Source organism: Myxine glutinosa, chromosome 3, assembly GCF_964187855.1.
Source record: "Myxine glutinosa chromosome 3, kmMyxGlut1.1, whole genome shotgun sequence".
Classification (NCBI taxonomy): Eukaryota; Metazoa; Chordata; class Myxini; order Myxiniformes; family Myxinidae; genus Myxine; species Myxine glutinosa.
In genome coordinates, this window is record NC_136263.1 from 129,741,404 (window position 1) to 129,753,471 (window position 12,068).

At 44.2% G+C, this 12,068-nt stretch overlaps 1 long non-coding RNA gene across 4 annotated transcripts in view; it reads left to right on the plus strand.

The window, feature by feature from the left end:
- The first annotated feature begins 1,509 nt into the window (after nucleotides 1-1,509).
- Nucleotides 1,510-12,068, plus strand: part of LOC137423212 (uncharacterized) — a 143,994-nt gene continuing 133,435 nt past the window's right edge. For 2 of the 4 annotated variants that reach the window (XR_010983653.2, XR_010983652.2), the window contains exon 1: nucleotides 1,510-1,569. This is a non-coding gene — a long non-coding RNA (uncharacterized LOC137423212). Of the gene's footprint in view, nucleotides 1,570-5,596; nucleotides 5,699-12,068 lie in introns of all 4 variants that reach the window. The other 2 variants (XR_013622748.1, XR_013622747.1) reach the window with 2 other exon arrangements.

The following is a 12,068-nucleotide window of genomic DNA, read 5'->3' on the forward strand; positions in this document are numbered from 1 at the left end:
GTGGTATTGCACCCTTTGGCAGAAACAACCTCAAGTAGACGTTTCTAATTACTGTCTACCAGTCTCTGACATCGACTAGGAGAAATTTTTGCCCACTCCTCCATGCAGAATTCTTTCAGCTGTGTGATGCTTGAGGGTTTTCTTGCATGCACAGCTCGTTTCAAATCCCCCCACAACATGTCATTGGGATTTAGATCCGGGCTTTGACTTGGCCATTCCAGAACCCTCCATTTCCTTCTTTTCAGCGATTCCTTGGTGGATTTACTGGTATGTTTAGGGTCATTGTCAGGTTGCAATGTCCACCTTCGGTTGAGCTTCAACTTTGCGACAGATGGCCTCACATTATCCTCAAGCACCCTCTGGTACAATGAAGAATTCATAGTGGATTATATGATGATGAGCTGTCCAGGCCCTGATGCAGCAAAGCTGCCCCAAACCATAATATTTCCACCACTATGCTTTACAGTTGGTATCAGGTTCTTGTGATCAAATGCTGTCTTTGGTTTTCGCCAAACATGTCTTCTGGTATTGTGGCCAAATAGCTCTACCCTTGACTCATCTGTCCAGAACACATTGTTCCAGAAGTGCTGGTCTTTGCCTCGGTGTTCATTGGCAAACTTTAGTCTTGCCCTGATGTTCTTTCTGGACAGCAAAGATTTCCTCCTGGCACACCTCCCATGTAGATCAAATTTGTGCAGCCTCTTTCTAAAGGTAGACTCGTGCACTTTGACATCAACAGTGGCAAGAGCTACCTGTAGGTCCCGTGATGACATTCAGTGGTTCTTAGAGACTTCTTTCAGCATCTTGCGGTCTGCTCTCGGGCTGAACTTTCTGTGGCGGCCTGGCCTGAACAAGTTGGCAGTTGTTTGGAATCTTCTCCACTTGTAGATGATCTTCTGGACAGTCGCATGATTGATTTCAAATTGTTTGGAGATCTTTTTAAATCCCTTCCCAGACTCTTAGGCATCTATAACCTTATTTCTGAAGGCCTCAGAGAGCTCTTTTGATCTCGGCATGGTGACGCCGCACACTTCAAAAACAAAGAGCAAACCAAACTAAATGTCTGAGGTTTAAATAAGACAGGTTCCTCCAAGATCTTCTCTAACGATGTTCTAATCATTTGCACCTGAGCTGGTGCATCTGATTCTAATTTTCGGTATTTGAAGTAGTGATAAATGTAGGGGTGTACTTACTTTTTCCACATGCGAAATTTGCATTTATGGTTATTTAAATTATACAATGGACTACAAAATGTAAATGTTTCATGTTGTTTGTTATATTATATCACCTTTATCTATCAATATTGTTGAAATGAAGATCAAATAGCTGTATGTTGAAATATGTTGAAAATGTCAAAACTTTACATGGGGTGTACTTACTTTTTCACGTGACTGTATATTGAACGAAGAAAATATTTAGGAATGTGCCGAAAGTGTAACTTTATTGAGTAAAACGAAAATAATTAACCAGGTGAAACTTAGTACAATGACAATAATTAACCAGCAGGATCGACAGCAAGGTTTCTGCAGTCGCGTAGGTACTCCGTAGGTAAATCTCCGGTTAAGGAAGGTAAGATAAATCAAATTAAAGATATAATTAAAAGAACGTGTCCCTCCTCCTGCTATGCCTATAGTCTATTTTATCTATTTACTTCCTTTACAAAGCAGAAAGTGCACCAAAGGTTGAACAAAGGCCTCTTTAAAGTTAAACCTTTGGTGCTTTGGGGTTGTTGTGTTGATGAACTTTATGCATGCTTATGCTTTACCGCAACGCTACTTTGAACATTCCACGGTGCCTCAATCCAGTCAAAAGCGATCATATGGGAGATTGTGTGTGTAAGAATGTGTGTGTGTGTGTGTGTGTGTGTGTGTGTGTGTGTGTGTGTATGTGTGTGTGTGTGTGTGTGTGTGTGTATCTATAGCGGGATTTACTCCCGGCCTGCCCCATTTGATCCCAGCCAAAGATCCTGACCAGTCCAAAAAAAATTTATTTACGTTTTTATGCAGGTTCTCTTTTTGCAAACGAAATTAGCTCTCTGGACATGGTCCAACCTTGGTAATCTGTTCTATACTCCCCAAAATAGCATGATATGAGGGAGCAATTAAAGAAACTGTGGAGTAAATTGTGCGAGTGAGTGGACGGTGTAAAAAAGGCAGTGAGATGTTTATGGTGTGAGGAGGGCCATGAGTGCCGTGTGAATGAATGACGTAGGGATGGCCATAAGTTCTGTGTGAATGAACAACATGAGGAGGGCCGTGAGTTCAGTGTGAGTGAACAATGTAAGGAGGGCCGTGAGATATTCTGTGTGAGTGAATGGTGTAAGGAGGGCCTTGAGTAGTTCTGAGTGAGTGAACAGTGTAAAGAAGGCTGTTATATATTGCGTGTGAGTAAACGGTGTCAGGAGGGCCATGAGATATTTTGTGTGAGTGAACAGTGTAAGGAGGGCTGGGAGTTGTTTCATGTGAGTGAGCAGTGTAAGGAGGGCCGTGACTTCTCCCATATCACCCGCCCATCCCTGCCCTTCCCCTTTTACACCTCCTCTCCTCTCCCCATATCCTCCTTCCCTATCCTTCCTTCCCCTTCCCCTCCCAGTTCCCCCCTCTCCTTCTTCCCCTCTCCATACCCCTTCCCCCTACCTTCTCCCCTCCCCCTCTCCTTCCCTACCCATCCTTCCCCCTCCCCTCCACCTTCCCCACCCCACTGCCCCTTAGCCTCCACCTCCCTTCCCTTCTCTCCCTGTCACCTCCTCTTCCTTCCCCTCCCCCCCCTTCTCTCTCCCCCTCTTCATATTCCTGGCACAAAGAAACTCTGTGTTGCCCAGAAAAGCCTGGTACTTTTGCTAATGTACCATATGAAACACAATGTGTGTGTGTGTGCTTGTGTGTGTATGTGTGTGTCTGTCCCTCTTCATAAGGCTAGGTTTTAAAGGCTTTGAGTAGTGCTTTAAGAGGGATTTGAGTGGAGGAGGGGGGGGGGGGGAGGGTTAAGGGGCATTCTTTGAACATGACTGTGTGTCAACCGGTTAAAACACCCAAAAGACCCCAAGGACCCAGAAGACCAAATGGACCCCAAACACCCAAAATACCCTGCAGACTGTTAAAGACCATAAAGACCCCAATGACCCAAAATACCCCTAAGACTGAAAAGTCCATGAAGACCCAATGGACCCCAAATACCCAAAAGACCCCAAGGATCCAAAAGACCCAAACAACCCCAAGGACCCAAATGACAGAGTACCCCAAAATACCCCAAGGATTCAGAAGACCCCCAAAGACTCTGAAGGTCCAAAATACCCCAAAGACCAAAAAGACCCTGAAGACCCAATGGACCCCAAATATCCCTGAAGCCTGTTAAAGACCCAAAAGACCATGAAGACCTAAAATACCTAAAATACACTGAAGACAAAAATGGACCCCAAAGACCCAAAAGACTAAAAAATACCCTGAAGACAAAAATGGACCACAAAGACCCAAAATATCCCAAAGACACTGAAGAAATAATGAACCCCAGACACCCAAAATACCCAGAAGACCCAAAATATCCCAAGAATCCAAAAGACCTAAACAATCCTGAGGACCCAAATGACCCAGAGGACCCAAAATACCCCAAGGACACAGAAGACCCCAAAGACACAAAAGACCATGAAGACTTAATGGGCCCGAAACACCCCTAATTACCCTGAAGACCCTGAAGACACTGAAGACCGTTAAATACCCAAAATACCCAAAATACTCCAAAGACCCAAAAAACCCCAAAAGACCCCAAAATCCTTTAAGACCCAAAAGACCCAAAAGACCACGAAGACTCCAAAGACCCCAAAGAACCTTAAAGACCCTGAAAACCCATAAACACCCCGAAGGCCCAAATGCCCCAAAGACCCTTAAATACCCAAAAGACCCTTAAATACCCTGAAGACCCAAAATACTGCAAAGACTCTTAAAGACCTTGAAGACCCCAAGGACCCAAATGACCCAGAAGACTTAAAAGAGCGACAAGTGCCTGAAAACCCAAAATACCCCAAAGACACCAAGACCCTTAAAGATCCAAAAGACCACAAAAACCAAAATACCCTAAAGACCCAAAATTCCCCCAAGACCCATAAAGACCCCGAATACCCAAAATACCCCAAGACCCTTAAAGACCCTGAAGACCCAAAATTCCCCCAAGACCCATAAAGACCCCGAATACCCAAAATACCCCAAGACCCTTAAAGACCCTGAAGACCCAAAATACTCTGAAAACTGGTAAATACCCAAACGACCACCACGAAGACCCAAAATACTCCAAAGACCCAAAATACTCCAAAGACCCAAAATACCCCAAAGACCTTTAAATACCCCAGAGACCGAAAAGATTGAAAAGACCCTGAAGACTGAAAAGAGCACGTAGACCCAAAATATCCCAGTTACTGAAAGGATCGAAAAGACCCAGAAGACCCCAATGACACCAAAAGTCCCCAAGACCCAAAATATCCAAAAGACCCTTAAAGACCAAGAAGACCCAAAAAACCCCCGAAGACTGAAATTATTGAAAAGACCCAGAAGATGGAAAAGACCCGAAGACCCAAAATACCCCGTAGACCCTTAAATACCCCAAAGACCCAAACAATGCAAAATACAGAAATGACCCCAGAGCCCCTTCAAGACCATGAGGACCCAGTGGACCCCAAATTACCCCGAAGACTTAAAATACCCCAAATATCCAGATTGAGGACCCAAAATACTTGAATGACTCAAAATACCTGGAGGACCCAAAAGACACAAAAGACGCTGAAGACACTGAAGACCCCAAGGACAAAAATGACCCAGAAGACACAAAAGACCCCAAGGACACAAAAGACCCCAAGGACTCTGAAGATCCAAAAGAAGAGTAATTATGCCTCTTACATTGGAGTTGTAGATGGTGGCTTGCAAACTGAGCCTCAAGGTCGGTGTACAGAAGCGGTATTTGTAAAATCAAAATAAATACAAGGCACAGGGAGGTGAAATTTGCTGCACGTGATGTGCAATGTGCACAGAGTAAAGCGAGTGTTCATTTACGTCTGTAGGATGTTTAACAAATAAAGATGACATAAGCACCCCTGACACGAGGCCCAGACTTCAGACTTTGGCATGCTCACGTGGCTGTGCCGTCAAAAACTGTTCAAACCCGTCATTTCTGACGGGCTTTATAATAGCACAGAATAAAACATGCTTATTATGACATTTTGGGATTGAATATAAGTAATCACTACTCAATGAGTATTAGGCTTTTGCAACAATTAATTTTGCCAGTAATAAAATAATTCCCTGTATATTTTAACATTCAGACTCTGAAGACTGCCTCGGATGCCCAACAGATTTGTGGTCCAATGAACAGCACAGCGACTGTGTGCACATGCCAAAGGAGTATCTGGCTTTTTCAGACCCATTGGCACTTGTTGCATTAGCCATTGGATTTTTTGGACTCTTGATGACAGTTATTGCAATGCTAATGTTTATTAGACATAGAGATATTATTTTGAGTAAATCAATAAACTTCGAATTGTATGTCATTTTGTTGATGGCATTGAAAGGATGCTTTCTGTTAATTATTTTATTTATAGGAAAACCTACAGACATTTCTTGTCAACTCCAAAATACTTTGACCCTGACAACGATAACAGTTGCTATCTCAAGTATCTTCTGCATGAGCATTGGAGCGTTTATTAATTTTAAAGGTAAATATCTTTTTTGTTTGCCTTCTGTTGTACTTTTTCTTTTATTACAAGTGAAACTGCATCAGTGTGTGTGTGTGTGTGTGTGTGTGTGTGTGTGTGTGTGTGTGTGTGTGTGTGTGTGTGTACAAGAGCAGTATACAGTATATACACTATATAAATCTACAATAACACTATTTTCTCAAATTCCATGACTAATGAGTTCAAATTTTAAAGTCAATAAATTAATCACTCTCCTGTTGTCTTCAAATTCATTTCACATTGCCACAATATAAATCCCACTAGTTGGCTACAAGATGGTACCAGGTAGATGGCGTAACGCCTTGTTGCGTTGCCCTCATTAAGGTAGAATTGATTTGAATATCAGTAAAAATTTCTGCACCTTGCCACGATAACGTCGTTTCTTTTACAGTATTGGATCAGACGAAAAAATACATCATGACTTGTCATGAGCACCACATTCCTCTGTATTAAGAGGGTGGTAATCTACCGTCAGCACCTTCAAACCAAATATGCAATTGTTCATGTCAACCCAAAAAGGGCTGAATGAATTTTACATAAATGAGCATGAATTTCGATAATTTTTTTGATTAATCAGGACAGTGAGATATCGTAAAAATTTGACTGAAAAATCTTATTCAATCCTGGGAAATATCATAGTTTCAAACTGTCAATCGAGAAGGATTGTCAAACAAACCTAGGTATATCTTTCCATTGTCAGCCACAGAAAGAGGTTCAATCTTTTCAAACTCTCTGAGTCACCATAAACCATGACCTCTCCCGGGTCACCCATAAAGGAAAGCTGGCCTCAAAGGGCAGCCCCAGACTGGGAATCCTCGATCATATTTTAAGAAATAGCCCCGAGTGGGCTGACGGTTGTCTCCTGAGGTTGTACTTCAGACCACTGATGATTTTGGGAGGGAGGGGGGGGGGTGGGCCACTGGGAACCCCTTGATCCCATGGGATGGCCCCTGATTCGAAATACATAAGACCGTGCGAACCTACGGACCATCGAGTAGAATGGCTTATCAGGTTTCAGAGCAATCGGTTGGTAAATAAGGGTTAAGTAGGGATCCGAAGTTTCAAGGGGTAATGCTCCCCTCCCTCCCTCATGCACCATTGGAGCCTCCATGACCAACTTGGAAAAATACGAAATCAGAAAATCTAAACCGGAATGATACTGCGGACCAACGAGTAGAGGGCTGTATCGGGTTTCAGAGCAATCAGTTGATAAATAATGGATGAGAATGGATCCGAAGTTTCACGGGGTAACCTCGTTGGGAGCCCCATGTTCCGAATTCGAAAAATACGAAATTCAAAAACCTAACAAAGAGTGATACTGTGGACCATCGACTCGAAGGGTTTTATCGGGTTTCGGAGCAATTGGTTGGTAAATAAGGGACGAGTATGGATCAAAATTTTCAGAGGTAATCTCCCCTCCCCCTCACCACCTTTTGGGAGCCGCCATTTTTTTTTCTAGACAGAGTCAAGGCATGTGTAAGAGCTAAGACATTACACACGAGAACAGGCACAGACCCATAAAACATACAATAAGCAAGAAAGAGCAATCAGAGATTGCAGACCCTTGCCAGGATGTGTTTTCAGTGGTTTTTAAGGCTTTGGTGTTAAAACAAATATGGCGGCCGAACCACCTGACCGATGACGTCATCATTTTTTTTTCTCCACCAATTTATCGCCAGATTATTCTCAACAAATTTTATCTTGATCACATGAAGATTTGTACTTGTCGAGATTAGGACGTCATAATGGAGGCACCTATGACATCATCATTAACAGATGTTATTCCCCATGGAGAGTTCTTTACAATGAGCCATGTCTCAATTTTTCCTATTCAGCACTTTCGGAGATATAGATGTGCAAAGTTTTTCCGTTTTTCCAAGATGGCGGCCGAACCATGTGGCCGATGACGTCATCATTTTTTCCACAAGTTTATGCTGACATGGCGCTCAAGAAATTTCATCTTGATCGGATGAAGTTTTGTACTTGTCGAATTATGACGTCATAATGGAGCTACCAATGACATCATCATTAACATATTTTATTCCCCATGGAGAGTTCTTTACAATGAGCTATGTCCCAAAGTTTTCCATTCAGCCCTTTCAGAGATATAGATGTGCAAATTTTTTGGTTTTTCCAAGATGGCGACCGAACCACGTGCCCGATGACGTCATCATTAATTATTTTTTTCCCACCAGTTTATGCCTTCATATCGCTCAAGATATTGCATCTTGATTGGATGAAGTTTTGTACCTGTCGAATTATCAAATTATGACGTCATAATGGAGGCCTTGGGCCAAGAGAGTTACAAATTGGGCACAGTCTATTCCACGGCAAGACAAATATGTGTGTTAAGTTTGGTGATTCTACGTGAAACGGTGTAGACGTAGTACTGCGAACAAACAGACAGACAAAATGATGAAAAATCGGTCAGAGACCGAGGACTTGCCGGAATGTACTTTTTTATCGGCCATTTCGGACAAATATGGCGGCCGAATCACGTGACCAATGACGTCATCATTATTTGTTTTCTAAACTAATTTATTCCTTGATGATGCTCAATAAATTTCATCTTGATCGGATGAAGTTTTGTACTTGTCGAATTATGACGTCATAATGCAGGCACCTATGACATCATCATTAACATATTTTATTCCCCATGGAGAGATCCTTACAATGAGCCATGTCTCAATTTTTTCTATTCAGCACTTTCGGAGATATAGAGGTGCAATTTTTTTCTGTTTTTCCAAGATGGCGGCCGAACCATGTGGCCGATGACGTCATCATTTATTTTTTTTCTCCACCAGTTTATGCCGACATGGCGCTCAAGAAATTGCATCTTGTTCGGATGAAGGTTTGTACTTGTCGAATTATGATGTCATAATAGAGCCACCAGTGAAATCATCATTAACATATTTTATTCCCCATGGAGAGTTCTTTACAATGAGCCATGTCCCAATTTTTACTATTCAACACTTTCAGAGATATAGAGGTGCAAAGTTTTTCGGTTTTTCCAAGATGGCGGCCGAACCACGTGCCCGATGACGTCATCATTAATTTTTTTTCTCCACCAGTTTATGCCATCATGTCGCTCAAGAAATTGCATCTTGATTGGATGAAGTTTTGTACTTGTGGAATTATCAAATTATGACGTCGTAATGGAGGCCTTGAGCCGAGAGAGTTATAAATTGGGCACAGTCTATTTTTTTTTTTTTTTTTTTTTTTTTTTGTATACAAGATCGAGGCTCGTGAAAGAGCGAACATTAATCACACAGAAAGACAAACAGATACATAAAACAAATAACATCGGGAGCGGTAGACAAGATGGGGAGAGAGGGGGCAGGACACAAACACAACATTTGAGAGCAGGGACCGAGAGACATGGAGACATCGAGAGATCTGTGGGAGGGAGAGGGCTTTGGGGGGAGGCATGTGAAGGGGGGGGGGGGGGGGGTGGGAGAGGCATAAACATATGGACACTGCCAGAACTTCCAGGAAAGAAGTTGGAATTTCAAACAAAGTGGATCTGGGGTGAATTAGTGGGGGTAGAAAAGATCAAGGTTTTGGATGGGGGAAGATAAGAGATGGTGGTGAACAGCTGTTTTAAAGACCTGGAGGGAGGAGTGGGATTGAAGGGAGTGTGGGAGTTTGTTCCAGAGGCGGGAGAAAAGAGGAATGAAAGAGTGAAGGTGAGCAGAAAGCCGAGATTTCGGCAGTTTAACCATCAGAGGGTTGCTGGCAGATCTTGTGCGACCTGTAGGAATATTTGGGGGACAGAGCACAGAGAGAGCTGGGGGAGCAAGGCCGGAGAGGAGTCGGTAGAAGACAGAAAGACCACCTACCTGCCTGCGGTGAGTGAGTGAAAGGCCCTCAGAGGTAGCTTCATCGCGGGAGATTCCAATGATTTTTAAAGCTTTGGATTCAACAGCGTGAAGCCGGGCCAGGTGTGAGGCAGGAGCACCAGCCCATAGGGGAGAACAGTATTCCATTGAGCTGCGGATGAAAGCCTTGTATGTGGTGAGGAGCTCAGGTGTGCCGAGGAAGGACTTCGCACGACGGAGGATGCCCAGTCGGCGACTGGCTTTGGAGGCCAGCTTGGAAATGTGGTTTTCCCAAGAAAGATCATGGCAGATAGTGAGACCCAAAAGCTTGAGCGACAGAACTTCTTGGAGAGGATTGTTGAGAAAGTAGATGGGAGGGTTGTCCAGTCGATCTTTTCGGAGAGACATAGTAAGAGAGTGAGATTTGTCAGGATTGAAAGACATGTTCCACTTGTTTGACCAGTCTGTGATTTTGTCCAGGTCTTCAGAGGGTGAGGAGGCTGCAGACTGCCGATCTGAGGGAAGAGGAATGGAGCGGCAGAGAGTGGAGTCATCAGCAAAGAGATAGAGAGGATTTTCCAGAGAGTCGGAGAGATCATTGATAAAGACCAGAAAAAGCACAGGGCCCAGCACACTGCCTTGGGGAACTCCAGCCTGAACAGGAAGGGGAGATGAGAGAAATCCATTTAGGGCCACACGTTGACTACGACCAGAGAGGAAGTCCGCAAGCCATGCATGGAGATTTCCATGGATACCATAGGAGGAGAGTTTGGTGAGCAGAGCTGGGTGCCAGACCGTATCAAAGGCACGTGATATGTCAAGGGAGACAGCTCTGATTTCCTGTTTGGCATTGAGGACCTCCATCCATTGTTGAGACAGCAGAAGCAGCATGTCCAGAGTAGAGTGACCTGGTCTGAAACAAAATTGATGATCAGAGATCAAGCCATTGGAGAAGAGGAAAGATTTCATATCCGAAGCAATGATGGAATCCATGACTTTGCTGATAATTGGGAGCAGGCTGATTGGTCTGTAGTTGCAAGGATCTGTTTTTGCACCTTTTTTGTGTAAAGTGGTAATGTTAGCTGATTTCCAGGATGCTGGCAGATGACCTTGAGCAAACGATAGGGTGAAAAGAATAGAGAGAGGGTGAGATAGAGCGGCAGAGCAGGATTTTAGGACCTGTGGGCTGATGCCGTCTGGTCCAGTTGCAGAATCAGAGTCGAGGTTTGACAAAAACTCCTCCACCTTGTCAGGAGAGAAGGACACAGAGTTCAGGAGCAGTTGGGTTCGACTGGGAAAGGTGGGAACAGAGAGAGATGGGTTTGGGACTAAGGATTTTGAGGCAAACACAGAGTTGAGGCATTCGGCTTTGTCACGTGCGATGTCAACTGTGTGGCCATTTGAGGTAAGGGAGGGGATGGAGGGGGAACAAACACCAGAAACGGATTTGACCAGACGCCACCAGGATTTGGAGGAAGGAGACAGGTTTGAGAGTTCATTCTTGAGTGAGGAGAGATAGTGCTTCCTGGCACTCCTGAGGGTAGACACACACTTGTTCCGAGCTTGGTGGAAGGAACTGAGATTGCCTTCAGTTGGATTAGCCTTCCAAGAGGCAAAGGCAAGTTGTTTCAGGGCAACTGCCTCCCCACAAGATTCAGTGTACCATGGACGGGAGGAAGGGTAAGACAACTGAAGGCGAGATGGGATAAATCTGTGCATGAGAGAGATCAGTTTGCTTTGGAAGAATTCCCAGGAAGAATTGATGTCAGAGGCAGTGGAGATGGGAGACCAATCCAGACGATTGATGGCTGCTTGAAGACCGTCCCAGTCGGCCTGAGTGAAATGCCAGACTCGTCGACGCTGAGGAGGCTCTCTGAGAATGGCCAGAGAGATGTCCACTTTGACAAGCACATGATCAGAAGAACCGATTGGAGCAGAAGAAGAGCAGCAGACATTAGCAGGGAAGTTTGTCATAACCAAGTCTAGAAGAGAAGATACTCCATTGGCTGAGATCCGGGTCGGGAAATTGACAGATTGTGTCAATCCCAGTGAGTCACAGAAGTCCTTTGCTGAGGTGCCATGACTGGTGAGAGAGGAACCCACACCCAACCAGGTGGCATGATGACAGTTGAAGTCACCACATATGAGGAAGGGAGAGTTGGGATGAGTGGATAGAAGCTGGTCCATGTTGTCAGACAGTGAAATGTAGATGGAGTCATCACTGTTTGGGGGACGGTACAGAACACATATGAACAAAAGGTGGGAGCGGAGAGGGAGCCGTAGCCAGAGGTACTCCTGGGGGTGAGGAGGAAATAGGGCAGTGCAAGGAGAGTGCAAGACACTATTCCAGGGCAAGACAAATATGTGTGTTAAGTTTGGCGATTCTACTTGCAACGTTGTAGACGTAGTACTGCGAACAAACAGACAGACAAACAGACAGACAAACCAACCGATCAACATACTTGACGGAATCTTTTCTGGCAAGTAACAAACCAACCGATCAACAAACTTGCCGGAATCTTTTCCGGCAAGTA